The 15677-nt window shown below is 38.4% G+C and overlaps 1 protein-coding gene across 7 annotated transcripts in view; it reads right to left on the minus strand.

The window, feature by feature from the left end:
* The window catches only part of R3HDM2 (R3H domain containing 2), a 162935-nt gene that overhangs the window by 71743 nt on the left and 75515 nt on the right, over positions 1-15677 (minus strand). Inside the window, exon 1 of one of the 7 annotated variants that reach the window (XM_069079949.1) lies at positions 12934-13066. The exons of the other annotated variants lie outside the window; for them this stretch is intronic. The gene's annotated coding sequence lies outside the window, so the exon portion shown is untranslated. Of the gene's footprint in view, positions 1-12933; positions 13067-15677 lie in introns of those variants that run through there. 7 annotated transcript variants of the gene reach the window in all.

Raw genomic sequence — 15677 nt, forward strand, 5'->3', positions numbered from 1 at the left:
CTGCCCTCCTGATACCCCTCTTTCTAATGATGACACCACTACGTTTCCCTAGTCACCAAGAATGGAAACTTCCCTTGCCTTGATTCTCTCATCTTTACATCCATTTTCTCCTCACCTCTTATTGTTTCTACCCCCACAATATCTCTTGTATCCACCCATCCTTTCCACTTCACAGGATCATAAGAACTTTGAGTTTGAATTCAGTTTATTTGACTACAATTCTATTGCTCCTTTCACCAAACTCCACTGCTTTTTTTTTTTTTAAAGCAATTGGGGTTACATAACTTGCTCAAGGTTACATGGCCAGTTATTTCTGGGTGTGGTGCTAAGTATCTGAGCCCGGATTTGATCCAGGTCATCCCGACACTGGGGCCTGTGCTCTCACTTGCTGAGCCACATGGCCGCCCCTAAGCAACTGGGGTTAAGTAACTTGCTCAAGGTTACATGGCCAGGTGTTTCTGGGTGAGTGCTAAGTGTCTGAGCCCAGATTCGATTCCCCAGGTCATCCCGACACTGGGGCCAGTGCTCTTACTCGCTGTGCTACCTGGCCGCCCCAACTCCACTGCTTTTGACTACCACCAGTCGAGTGTATGCTTTTATTACATTTGGCTAGAATTATTAAACTAATTGTTCTAGGAACAATTGACTCTATTCTCTTATCTGAAATCCATCCTACAAATTACTGCTAAAGCAAAGCAAATTTTAATTCATGGCTTTATACTTATCAACAGCTTGCCATGCCTCAAGGCCTTCCATGCATTGGTTCTAGGCTATCTTTTCAAGTCTTACGTCACATTATCCCTTTCAAATATGTTACCCCTCTAGCCAAAGTGAACTTACTAACCCACAACCTAGACACTCTTTCCTTTTTCTGGTACCTTTACTCATGGTACCTTTGCTCTGGTTCCTCTATAGTTGAAGTGCATTTCTCTACCATCTCTACTACCTACTGAAATACTTATTACTCCAAGGCTGAGCTCAAGTTTATTCTCCTGCTTCTCACCCCAACCTTAGCTCCTGGCCCTAAGCCAGAAGTGATCCCTCCTCAGAGCAAAGCTCTCCTATGCCTATGTACTTTAATCATATACATATACACAGTATAGTTTCATATATATGCCATACTTTCCCTACTCCCTGAGGACTGAGACTTATTTATCTGTTTTCCCCACACCATCTACTGCAGTATCATAAACAAAGTACTTAGAATAATCTTACAGCCATGCGCGAAAGTAAAAAGAATATATATACCACCCTCTTTTTTCCAATTCAAAACAGATTCTAGAAGAGTTATGGATATTTTTGATACATGAATGAATTATTTTTTCGTCCTTCAGGATAGCAGGGAAGTTGGAAGAAGCAGACATCTATGATAAGAAATAAACAATGAATACAGTAAAAAAAAAAAAAGTTCAGCAACTTATTCAAGGAATATGCAGGAGCTAGGGAAGTAAAGAGATAAGGATACTCAAGGGGAAATGGGGAACAAAGTACAGGGAAGTTGTCCCCAATCACTCCTCTCTTGACAGACCAAATGACATGATGAACACAAGTTAGTAGGGGGAACCACAAAATCCAGGTTGGAGAAGGATGAGGAGAAAACAAGTGAGAGAGAATCTGCCAGTTTCTGACTCAGCTTTAAGGCTACAGAGGTAAGCAAAAAAGGTTCAGAAATAAAGAGAGAGCTCACATCACCCCACAGGCTACTATTTGACCTGGACCTGAAAGCCACTAAATTTGTTAGAGATAACAGTATAAGTCCACAAAAAGATCCAGGAGCCAGGATTGAATTACAGGTACCTCAACCTTATCAACAGATAGAAAATATATCCCACCTGCCCTGCTGTCAGTTCCTTTCTCCCCCTCCCAAATCACATAAACTGACATCCCATTACTATGTGTATGTTAAACAGTAAATCTTAAGACAGTAAAAAAGGGACCTTACACCATTTTTGAGCACTTCGTTTCACAGTTCTATATAAGGCATTGGTATTAATGTCATATATCACTGAATAAGTACATCCTGCAAGGTTAAATGATGATGTGTTTATGTTCTATCTGCTCATTGGCCCCCAGGTCAGCCAATCTGAATCAGGGTTCCATGGCAACAGACTCTATCACTAAGAGCTAAGATGAGATTTTTTTTCCTTAAAAAAATTATATATATAACATTTCCACAGAAACTGCCGCAAATCTTGGTCAGAGACACTTCCACAGATATGCAAGGTATATCTTACCAATCTGATATATGAGAAAGCAACTGGCTCTGACAGTGGGATCTGTGCAAGTGACCAGACTCATCCTAGTCATCTATCTCAGCACAAAGGTTTGGAAAAAGCAAAACAAAAGACTTGGAAATGTTCCCATGTTTCAACTCACTGAAGACACTAATGAACCCCTGAACTAGAGGAAAATCAATTTTAGGGTCTGTTGTGGGGCTAGCCCTGCTAACATCATAATTTTATGCTCCCTACATGAAAACACTGGAGCCAGATCTAAAGGCAGGACTATTAACTTCTGATGAGCTTTCTTTCTCTTTTCTCTAAATGTTATTATATAATCAAAATTCCTGTAAGAAAGAAGATTCTTAGATCCCACCATAGGTATATTCATTACAATATCTTCCCTTTTGTGCTAGTAAAGAACTAGAAACAAAATATGGGCCCATATATTGAGGAATGGCTAAACACCTTATTGTACATTAATGAAATGGCAGATTACTCTGCTGCAGAAATGACCATACTGTAGAATCCAGAGAAGAAAATGGGAAGCTAACAAAGAACTGATGGAGAGTGAAGTCGGCAGGAATAGAAAAACAATACACTGTACATGGTTGCAAAAATGGACATGGAAAAATAAAATGAAACTGATCATTAGGTAGTTATTAAGCTTGGCCCTGGAGAAGAGTTGAAAGAATGTACCTCTATCCCTCATTCTGTGGACTATGAATAAATAATAGTACATATACTGTCCAACTTGACTGATGTGTTGATTAGTTTTCTTTTCCTTTTAAAATATTTGTTAAAAGGGGAAGGCTTCCTCTTTTCCCCCATAATTTCTTCTGAACCCACCAGAACAAGGCAATCCCACCTCTCCTCCCTAATTGATTCTATAAACCTCCTCACTACAGAAGCTATTCAAAACTTTTCTCTTCAAGCTTCCCACAGCAAGAAAATTGAGGCCATTCAATGAGAGCCCTTCTTTTCCCTTTCTCATCTCACATTATTCTAACATGCCCTACTATCTCCTACTTCACCCTATTCTCTGATAAAGAGGTGGCCCATCTCCTTGCTTAAGACAAACACCTCTACACGCGCTCTTGATTTTCTCCTCTCCTCTATCTTCCAATAAATTGCCCATCCTTATCATCATCACTTCTATTTTTCTAATTGTTCATCTTTATTTATCGGTTCCTTCTCTGCATCCTTATAAGCAAGACAAAAATCTTCCCCAAGCTGTAAAAACGAATCAACACTTAATCCTCCCATCCCTGCTAGCTGTCTTCCTCTCTTCTCCTAGGCTGGTTTTTAGGATTTTTACAAGCTTTCTGGTGAGGACAGAGAGCCAGAACCAGAGGCCAACTCTTCCTACCCAAGTCATGAGCACATGACCTTGCTGTTGCTTCTGTCCCTGTTGTAGCTGTTCTTTCCTACCGTCAGTGAAGGAGTTGGAGGTGGAACAGACTCATCTGCAACCCAAAGACCTTCAAAAGTCTGGAAAGCTGCCAGCACTCCAAGGCTGGGTGTCCATGCTAGAATTACCCACAGCACTAGCCTATGGATATATCTAAGGAACTCAGCCCACAGACTGAGCAAATGAGACACTGTTTTCTAGACTGACAGCCTGTCAGCTATGATGCATTTAGAAGTCAACTTGGTGGGGCAAATGCTTTTTAGCAAACATTTTAGGTTTAAGTTGACTCTCCCCAGGGACCAAAGCCATATAGGAAAAGTATAATCTAGGATATTTGGGGGAAATGCTTGTATTTCTGACTTTGTTACACTGACTCAGCAAGTATCTCTCTAAAGGGCAATGGGGGAAAAGGAATAGGGAAGAACAGAACTAGATGTCTCCACATCCTCTACTCTCACAATCTTTAAGCCCACTATAATCTGGCTTCCATTCTCCTTATTCAACTGAAACTGCTCTCTTAAATTACCAATGATCTTTTTTTTTTTTTTTTAAAGCAATCGGGGTTAAGTAACTTGCTCAAGGTTACACGGCCAGTTATTTCTGGGTGTGGTGCTGAGTATCTGAGCCCAGATTTGATCCAGGTCATCCGGACACTGGAGCCGGTGCTCTTACTCACTGAGCCACCTGGCCGCCCCTAAGCAATTGGGGTTAAGTAACTTGCTCAAGGTTACACGGCCAGGTGTTTCTAGGTGGGTGCTAAGTGTCTGAGCCCGGGATTCGATCTCCAGGTCTTCTCAACACTGGAGCCGGTGCTCTTACTCGCTGTGCTACCTGGCCGCCCCTACCAATGATCTTTTAATTGTCAAATCTCATGGCCTTTTCTCAACCCTCATTGTTCTAGACCTCTTGGCTGAACTTGACACTGCTGATTACATTCTTTCCCTGAATTCTCTTTCTAGATTTTAATGGCACTGTTCTCTCCTGATTCTCTGCTTACCTGACTGCTCCTCATCTCCTTTGCTATTTTTTTATCTCTGTCATGACCACTGAGATTTTAAGTATTAACTGAGAATCTGTCCTGGATCCTTTTCTCTTTTCTCTATATGCTTTGTCACTTAGTCTCAGCTCCCATGGGCTCAATTATTACAGCAATATGGATTCCCAGACCTTTGTATACAGCCATCATTTCCTGGGTTCTAGTCCTACACTGTCAATTGCTTACTGGACATTTCAAACTTGATGTTCAAACATGCACCTCAAATTATCATATCCAAAAGAAAGAATTCACTATTTTCCTCACCAAAACTCACCTCTTCCAAACTTTCCCATTATTGTCAAGATCACCACCATTTTTCTGATCACCAAGGTTGGCAACCTTGATGTCATTTCCAATCCTCATTCTCCCCACTTATTTAATCAGTTGCCAGATCCTGCCTTTTTTTTTTTTTAAACCTCCATAACATCTCACAGATACATACTCAATTCACACATCTCCTATCCTAGCTTCAGGCCCTCCTCACCTCTCTCACCTGGGACTACTGTAACAGTGTTCTAATCTGTCTCCCTGCCTCAAAGTGATTTTTCTAAAGGCAGGTAAGATCATGTCACCTCCTCAGTCAAACTCCAGGACTTCTTTACTGTCTCTAGGATCAAATACAAAGCCCTATGACTGACATTAAAAGCTCTTCACAACCTGGCCCCTCCCAATCTTTCCAGTCTTTTCTGGTCTTACAAACTGCTTCCTTCCATGAACTCTATGGTATGACCAAACTTACCTTCTTTCTGCTCTTCAGAAACGATACTACAGCTCCCATTTTTATACCTTTGTATTGGCTATCCTCTATTTTTTTCTTCATCCCTACCCTGTGACTTCCCTTATCACTGATCTGAACTCTCTATCTCCATACTGTTTTCACTGTATAAAGTAACTTTTCACAACTTTAACAAAGAGATATGATTAGGTAGGAAGATAACATGGCCAGCCTCACCCTCACCCAATCCCCAGGGAGTTTCATGATCTTCTATTTTCAGTGTACCAAATAATTATATGGTGAGCTATTTAGGCTATCTGATTTCATCCTTCATCAACACTAAAGGGATTGGGGGCTCTCCTTCACTAGGAGTCATAAGTAGACATTTTTGCTCCAAGAGAAAGCAGCAAGCTATCTCCTATTCTTGGAACACTTTCCCTTCTTCATCTCTTACTTCTAAAATCCTTAGTTTTCCATAATACTTAATTCAAAAAGCATTTTCTACAGCAGCCCTTCCCTGGTTCAACTGTCCATTTCCCAACCCGCACTTCCCCAAACTGCTGGTGTCTTCCCTATTAAGTACACATTGTACCTACCCTGTATGTCTCTTGTATATACCTATATATATATATATATATATGTATATATATATATATATATTACATCCACTAAAATGTAAACACTGTTTTTATTTTTTCTTTGTAATTCTAGTATTTAGTATAATACCTGGCAGTAAGTTGGTTGGTCAACAAACATCTATTAAGCACTTATTATGTGCCTGGCACTGTGTAAAGTGTTGGGATTACAAAAAAGGGTAAAAACAGTCTTTCCTCTCAAAAAGCTCACATTCTAATGGTGGAGAAACATGTAAATAACTAGGTATATACAAGATATATGTAATGATATAGATGGCATTAGGAAAGGCCTCCTGTAGTTGAGTGCTGAAGAAAACTCAGGAAACTAGTTAAGTAGAAGTGAAAGGGCGGAGCATTACAGGTACTGGGGAGGGTAGGGGGGTGGGCAGAAGATAATCAGTGAAAACTGTAATTAGACAGGAGATGGAAATTTTTGTTTGTTTGAATAACTGCAAATAGGCTAGCAGTACTAAATTGTACAGTACACAGAGGAAAGCAAAATGTAAGAAGACTAAACAGGCAGGAAGAGGCCAGGTATAATGAATTTTAAGTGCCAGATGGAGGACTTTTTTGATTTTATCTACTGGATAACTGAGCCACTAGAACTCACTGAGAAAGGAGCAACATGGACAAGCCTACATGTTGGAGGAAATTATCTTTACAGTACTTAGTAGAGGATGGATTGGAATAGGAAGAAATTTGAGGAAGATTGGTTAGAAGGTTACTCATCTAGTACGGATGAGAGGTGAAGAGGGTGCTAAACTAGAGTTGTGTTTGTATGAGTAAGGAGAAAGGGATGTACAAAGAGCTGTTGTGTAGGGAGAAATAATGAGATCTGGAAAAAGACTGAATTTGTGGGGAAAGTGAAAATGAGATGTCCAGCATGGCAGAGGTTTTGAGCCTGGATGACTGGCAGGATGGTACTATCCTCAACAAAGCAAAGATACAAGGAGTTCATGCTGCACTGAAAATTCCATTATGGCTTTTCTATCCTTTCCCCAAAGTACAAACCCACAGAAAACTAGACTAAAACAATATCAGACCAACTCCTAAGAAAAGGATCTGGCTACGTACTCATGAGAAATGACCAACATGACTTGCTTCCCAGTATCAATCAAGCAGACATCCTACACCTCTCATCCTACCTCTTCCACCTTTGCTAGAGAATGTCATGCTGCAGAAATGATAAGTCCTGATAATATTACACTCTCACCAATGAAGCCATTTGCAAGTTATAATCCACCTGGAAAAATGCAAAATGTCTCCTCATCCTGGCATGCATGCATTTCATTAATAATTAGTATAACAATACTAGTTGTAATAAACAATTTTGGTCATCAGCTAAGACACAGTAAATAAAAGCAGAGGCAAAATAACTGTGGATCCACACTCAGAATCAGTTTGGAAAAGAGGTCCATTTTCATCATCGCCATTAGCAAAACAAAATAAAGACAAAAACAAAACAAAAAACCTACACTTCAAGAGGGAAACTAGTCTCAGTATTGCTGTGAATTCATTCACTCAACAAATATTTACTAACAAATATTTCCTGAGTACCTAAAGTGTATAGGTCTTTATGGTGCATATGAAGTCAGAAAGGTCAAAAACAATCTCTGACAGCAGATATATCCATGAGACAACTCCAAAGGGCATCTCTCATCAGATTTCTTCAATGTGCATGAGTTCTAGGAGATCTTGAGATAACTTGAAAGTTTGGAAACAGAGTTAAGAGACTCAGAAAAAGGAAAAGTCCTTAATGTATCACTATGTCTGATAAATATCCCACGAGTCAACCAGTACCAGTATAGAAAGGAGTCATAAATCAAAACGAAATTAAAAAGCAAGAGCACCACCAATAAACTAAAGTCTACTGGCCCAATATCAATATGAAGTTTATCTTATACTTTTTCTAAGAAAATAAAAAAATAAAAAGCACAGTAGAGTTATCAGTCCCGGAGTCATTAGAACAAGATTTTCCATGAACTGGAAATGGCCTCAGTGACACACCTCCAATTTAGTGGGCTTCTTCTCCACTCAGACATATACAACAAAATGGCAAGAGAGCTTCTTGCTTTCATCAAATCTTTATTCTTAAGAGCTTTGAAAAAATTCACACTCAAACTTTAATAAAGCCAAGAAGCTCTTTTCTCAGTTCAGTTCACTTCTCATTAACAGAAATGCTATTAACTGCCTTTTTCTGGATTTTGATGATAACCCTTGGCCATTTCCATTTCCTCAGGTTTTCTTGTCCAAAGAGCTGTCCAGAAGGGGAAGTTTCCAATCATAGCTAGACATTCTACCTAGCAACAGAAGATTTATACTTTACCACAGGTTTTTAATGCAGATCAAAAAAATGTGAAAGAAAATGGAAAGGCAATGATAACATAAAACTTGACTCTTATGAAAAGTATCCCTAAGAACCAGTTTTTCTGTTTCAGGTTTGGAGTTTGCCAAAGATAATATCTTTAATTTCCTGGTTTCCACATTTGGCAATTATTGTTTTAACATTTAACAATTATTGATGTTAACATCATGCTCCCAAGTTTGCAAAGTGCTCCATTTGGGTCTCACTAATTCAACTATTATCATCCACATGTTACAGATGAAAAAAATCCATAGTGAGTGATGTTAAAGGGGCTTGCCCAGTCATAGCTAGTAACTATTAAAGGCAAGATTCACACCCTGGGTTTCATGACGCCAAGTCCAGCACTCTACCTAAATGCATTTTGGTATGTGTGGTACATCTTATTCCCTCACAAATGTAACCAGGAAAAAGTAGGAGTATACGATTGAAATGAAATATAAAACAAGAACAGAAGAAGTGAAGTTTCTGAAATAGACACAAAAATTATAATCAGTAAGGCTAACCCTGAAGCCGAGAAAACACACCTTCCTTTCTGTGCCACAGTACGTGACTAAGGGTGTGGACTATCATACAGACAATTAGAGATGTTGATGTGTTGTTTGGTTTTGGTTACTTGCTTTTTGCCTTTTTTTTCTTACAAATTTTTCATTACAAAGATATTCACTGGGGGAAACAGGATTATTTTCAGAAATGAATATAATGTTCTGTAACAACAGAAAGCCTCAACAAAATTGTTTAAAAGAAAGACACAAGGTGTCTATATGGTTTTAAAATAGATACAAAGGTGATAAAGAAAGCCTAACCGCTACTTTAAAAAGTAAGAAAATGAATGATGGTTATGGGAAGAGACAGAGTTTCTAATATATATCAGGACTCTCATGGCTAAAGAAAGCATTTATTAAGCATTTACTGTAACATCAAGTTAGAAGAGATCCATTATATAAAGAGATACTGAGCCACTTTTAGTTTAAAATTTTGGATTATATTTGAATTCTTTTTTTTTTAACTCATAACCTATATAAGGATTTTCCTCTGATCCCTCAAACATAATACATGATGAGAAATCACCAAATACACTCCTGTTTAATTCTTATAGAGAAGTTATAGGACTTAACTGCAACCCTGAAAGGAGTACATCAAAATTAGGGAGGGAGAAATTAATTATTAACTTTTAAGCACTACAGAGGGGATGACAAGTTTTCTTCTTCAAGTCCTCCCAATACAAATGACAGTCTGGATGACAAAATATATTTCACTTAAGGAGCAGAGTGAAACAGACATGTACTCCAATGATACAGTTTTGAGTTCTCACCTAAAATAATTTCACTTAAGCTACAGAATACCTTGGATAACTAACTGAACTAGCACCCACCTCCTAGGGATGTTGTGAGGATAAAATGAGATAATATCTATAAAGCACTTTGCATAATTTAAAAGCACCATAGAAATGCTAGCTATCATGGAGGCAGTTTGGTGGCAAAGTGGTAGACCCTGGAGTCAGAAAGACCTGAGCGCAATTCCTGCCTCAGACACTTACTAACTGGGCAAGACACTCAGCCTCTTTCTGACTCAGTTTCCTCATCTTCAGAGTGACAAATCTGTAAAGTAGCACCAAATCCCCAATAAAACACTATTTGTAAAGTGCTTTGCAAACCTTAAAATGCTATAGAAATGCTAGCGATGATGATAATGATAATAACTTAGGACCTAGGATCTCATCTTGGCTTTACAACTAGTTATGACAACTTAAAATCACTTCACTCACCTGTGTGGACCTCATTTTCCTTATATGTAAAATCAGGAGGGTGTATTAGGATCTATAAGGTCCTTTCTGGCTCTAACAGCCCCTGATTCTGTGAATTCTAGTGTGCCATTAAAAATAAAATGAAATCCTATTTCTCTAGTTTCTAGTTTCTCTTGACCTTTTCAAATACCTTGGTACTTTGTTTAAAAAAAAAAAAAAAGGTTGGGGCGGCCAGGTAGCACAACGAGTAAGAGCACCGGCTCCAGTGTTGAGAAGACCTGGAGATCGAATCCCGGGCTCAGACACTTAGCACCCACCCAGAAACACCTGGCCGTGTAACCTTGAGCAAGTTACTTAACCCCAATTGCTTAGGGGCGGCCAGGTAGCTCAGCGAGTAAGAGCACCGGCTCCAGTGTCGGATGACCTGGACCAAATCCGGGCTCAGATACTCAGCACCACACCCAGAAATAATAACTGGCCGTGTAACCTTGAGCAAGTTACTTAACCCCGATTGCTTTAAAAAAAAAAAAAAAAAGGTTGAAAAAAGAACTATGTTTGGATGGTAAGAAATGAAAAGGGAAAGAACACAAATGAAACCCCCAAAAATTTTAAAGGAATTTTCTTCCTAATACCCAAAACGTTTAATGAAGGCCCCAGATCCATTTGTCCATACCCTGAATGGAAAAAACACACTAGTCAACAAACTCTGATTTCTCAATTTCAAAGCAATTTTCCTTTTCTTCCTCACAGGCTATTCCTGTCTTTGCTTGCAGACAGGGAACTGCTCCCAATGACGTCAGACCAGTCTCCCAGCAACGATTAATGAGGGTTGTCCACCACAGGGGTTTCCTGAAAAGCTAGCAAGAAATTATCCACGTATTTGCTGCAGTGTCAAGATGCAGGGATGCAGTGGAATTTCTCTTAACCCTTACAACACCAGAATGACAAGGGTTCTCCACTTTTCTTTAAAAGCTGAAAGATCATCTTTCTTTTTCCTTTCTACTCCTCCTCCCTAAAAAAGCAAGTTTAATTACTTGTCTGAAGCAACTGACTATGAGAAGCATTAAAACTCTTCTTCCTTACAAATTGAGAGAGCTAGAAAATGTGCATGGTTTTTTATACTTTTTCATATTAGAAAACTGCAAACTCACATGTGCAGAATCTTAGGAAAAAAGGCCAAAAATAAGGTCTTATTCTAAAAATAGTCAAATAATAGGAAGGGAAAGAAAATCGAGAATATAGCAGGTCCCTAAAAATCTTTCACCAGTACTTTCTCAATAATCTCTTCTCCCTCATAATATCCAAGATTCACTGTACTTGATCAGTTTATCATTGACTTTTGTAGGCTATCCCCCAAATATCAATGTTGCACACAAAATAATGGGAGGCCCAAGCACTCACTCCAAACAAACTTAGGTGAATCACTATGGCTTGAGCCCCCATCTAAAAGAAAATCCAGTACAACCACTACTTAGCCTCACTACAACCCCATTCTTCCTATTATCAAGTGGAATAGCAGGATATTAATGCAACCACCTACTACTTGGACCTGAGATTACTTCACAAAAAAAGGGGGATTTATGAATACTAGTGTCCAACAAGCACAAAAAAACTCCAACATTAATGGCTTCTGGGTTTCAGATGTTATATGTAATTGCCAAGGTATGCAGAAGAATATGGGTGCAGGGAGAGGACTGTTTGGAGGAGGTTAAGAAAGAGTAATAAATTGATATAAAAATTAAGGGAAAATGTCCTTTCCTTCTCCCAAATTCACCTTATCATTTTTGAAGAAATAAATAAAAATTCATTAGCAATAGTATATACAGGGTTAGCCAAGTTGTGCTTCAGCAGCAGCTCTGACTCTGCCGAGATCGCTTTCCGAAAAAGAAGAGACACAAACATCAAATTGCATCCCTATTATTAAAACATTCTGTTTTGACTTCAACCCCATTCACTGACATCCAATTACCACCATTAAATCACATATGTCAAAAAGTACCAGTTTGAATGGGTTTCGCCTTTGCCTTGCTTCTCTCAGCCCCCTCCCTTTCAGGAGAAGAAAAGGACTGCAAACAAAATCACTACGTCACTGGAGGTGAGGGGAATCCCATCTTTACTCTTCTGAAACCAAGACTAACAAACAAAAAGCAAGCTGATATAACCAAAAAATTTCTAAAAAGAAATATAAAGCCCAAAGGAACTCAAACGACAACCTAAATATATATCAAAAAGAACCCAATGTAAAGTGGTTAGATAAATTCTTTCTTATAGATTAAGCCCTGGGAAACTCCAATCCAAAACATGCCCCTAAATGCAGCAAAGGGACTATCTTTCTTCTTGACTGCCCAATTAAAAGCTGGAGATTGGTTACATAAAGATATCTAGGGCACCTGCTTGGTGTAGAGAGCTCTGTAATGACATGGAGGAGGATGTTTACAGGGGATTCCCTTGTTCTGAAAAGGTGCGTCAACAGGATCACCCCCAAAAAAAAAGAAAGAAAGAAAAGAAAAACCAAAAACGGAAATCATCACAGCTTCTATAAGCAAAATCTGAATGAAGCACTGCTGGAAATGGTCACGAGAGAGACAGTCTGAGCAGAGCAAGAATTTCTAGCTTTTAAGTTATTACAAAAAAATTTAACCTATTATATATGCTTACCACAATATTTAATAATTTTAACAGCCTGCGATAGTTTAATCAAAATTTTTATAGAATCTTAATTTGCAAATCACTCTAGTTCCCTCCAGAAGCTGTATATTTCAATGGTCTTAAAAACAAGAAAAATTTAAATAAAAAAAGGCAACTCACCTTGGAGCTTCACTTAGACCACCAGCTAGCTCACTTTATTAATGGAGACCTCATTGTAAGGATCTGCACTGGATTTTTGCCGGAAGAGATTCCTCCGGGAAACCCTTTCTCTTTTCTCTCCCCCCCCCCACCCTCCCACCCGCCCCCTTTCCCACCTCCTTCACCCTTGAATGAAATGTTAGTGATCTTCACTGCTGCCTCTCCAGCAAGCTAATTGCTTTGACAAGCAGCTCAGAAACAGACCATGGCCCAGCTGTTCGGAGAGATGTCACCCAGAGCTCTGCCAATAGTCACACACATACCACCACCACCCCCTTTCTCTCCGATCTCATTCAAATACTTCAATGGTATGGTCTGCCTCCACAGAGCTCTGAGGATGGCTTTTAAAGACACAGTAACAATCCCCCCCCCCTTTTTTTTGCCGCAAATGCTGAGCTGCCAAAAGATTAATGTTTTTTATGGAAATATATATATATATATATATATATTATGGGGGGGGGGAGTGCTGTGAGTTAAAAGGTCACCTTTCAAACTACTGTACCTTTCCTCACCAGGAGCCAGTGGAACAGTATTCTGCTCAAAGCCCTTAGGCTAGCCTTGAGAAATATTACAATTACTAAACCCTAACAGCAGGGAATTATTTTCAGCTATTCTTAGTAAAATCATTGTTTCATTTAGAAAAGGGGTAGAAGGCAAGAAGGAGAGAAGAGCTGTCATTTACTTCTCCCACATCTGCCCTGGAAAAATGGGCAAGTACCAGGGATGATCTGACTGTGGCTGAGAAGCAATGAAATATGAATTCTGATGAAGTATGACTTGACTGGTAGCACTGAACCTAAGGAGAGTTCATGATGAAAAAAGGTGCAAGGTACAACAAGGAGTAGAGGAAAAACAAAACGGGAAATAAAACTACCAAGCATTCAGAATGGTAGCAGTGCTAGGAATGCAAATCTGGAGATAACCTTCAGGTCCTAATTTAAAAGCAGCCCAGGTAAAGTGAATAAAAATTCTGCTGCTGCTATTAATACTATAGGTACAGTGAACTGCAAAGACAGGATAAATCCAGAGAGCATTTAGATTGGCCAGAGGAACTTGAAGAATGATAGTGATATCTGATACAAACACAGCTAGGACAAGAGATAAGTTCATTACAGAAAGGGAGCAGGGATATTCAAACAAACAAAAAAATGCTTCCATACCCTCAAACTTACAGGAAATAAACTAAAATCACAAATTAATTCTATAATATAATGAATATATTGACTAGACTTTAAATATAACAGCTGATTCTGACTTCTTAAACTTACAACACTGATTTGAAATACATTTCCTGCAGTTAAAAAGCCAATATGTTCATATCTTAAGGAATTTTAATGTCCTTTCACAACCTTCACTTTGTATGAATTTTTCAATAGCTAAAAGTTTGTTTTTCTGAATCAAAATATCCATATAACTGCTTGTTCTTCAAACTATCAAGTTCTAACCATTTCTTTGCCAACCTCCAGATAACATTTTTTTGTAGTTCACATGGGGGGCAAGCAGAAGTAGAATTCCCATGAATAGCTTCAAAAATCACAATGAAGAGCATCTGAAATTAAATACACAAAAGATGTCCTTTCCCAAATTGCAGCAAAGTGTCTCTTGTTTGAAATGAGATTTATACATAACAAGAGGATCACCCAGACTTCTATTTACTACCCTAGAATTTAAAAGAACACTTCTGAAATTAAGGGAAAAAGGAAAATGGGGAAAAAAATGTAAACAGAAATGTATGTACCTAAATTTAACTTCCTAAGACAAACCATTTCTAGATCAAAAAAGTATAAAGTCATTCCTTCAGTTTTTCTTTTAAAAGACTCTGCATAAGTCACTTAACTTCTGCCTCAATCTTTTCATCTGTAAAATGGGGTTTAATAATAGCAGTGGCCTCCAGAGTTAGAAGGATAAAATGAGATAGTGTTTGTAAAAGGCTTCACAAACCTTAAAGCAACACATAAAGGCCAGTTTTTATTATTATAATTATTTTTAACTATAGACACATATTCAAGTGGAAAATATGAAACTGAAGTCTCTTCAAACCTTATTATGCACTTAATAAGGAAATATAAAAAATATTACTCTAGAAAGGTTATTGCAAGTAATTATGTAATTATGAATAAAGTCATGATGAATCTGCTTATTCACAAACTTTTGGAAACAAGGATATGTTCAAAGTAATAGAGAAAGTCCTTGGTATTGGGGTGTATATCAGGCTACCTAGTGCTGATATGAACAAAGCCAAAATATCATTACTCTAATCATAAAATCAATAGCCCTGCCAGTTTGCATCACACACAACTCTACTCCAATGGTACATCTGTTGCCCTAGAAAGAATACTCTACTTACATGAAATGAGAAAAATATTTAAGGATTTTTAGATTCAATTTTTGAGAAGCTCAGGTGAGGGGGGGAAGATTCTCTACAAGAGTCAAGGGTACACAAAGAGGCCTATAATAACAACACTTACCTATTACTCATAGTCACATAATGATACTCAGTTTTTCATAACTACCCTGTGACGTAGTAGGGCAAGCATTATTATCTCCATTTTACAGACAAAGAAATAAATCCAAAAGCCATTTTGTGATACTTTCAGGTATCACTCAAAGTCTTAGAAAAGCCACATAAGGATGTTTCCTCTGTAACCTACCTTTTCTTAACTCTGAGACATGGTTCTGTATATTAAGGGAATGAGAGCTTTGCC

The sequence above is a fragment of the Petaurus breviceps genome, unplaced genomic scaffold, assembly GCF_028583685.1.
Source record: "Petaurus breviceps papuanus isolate PSGF00001 unplaced genomic scaffold, PetGlider_PUasm1.0 154, whole genome shotgun sequence".
NCBI lineage: Eukaryota > Metazoa > Chordata > Mammalia > Diprotodontia > Petauridae > Petaurus > Petaurus breviceps.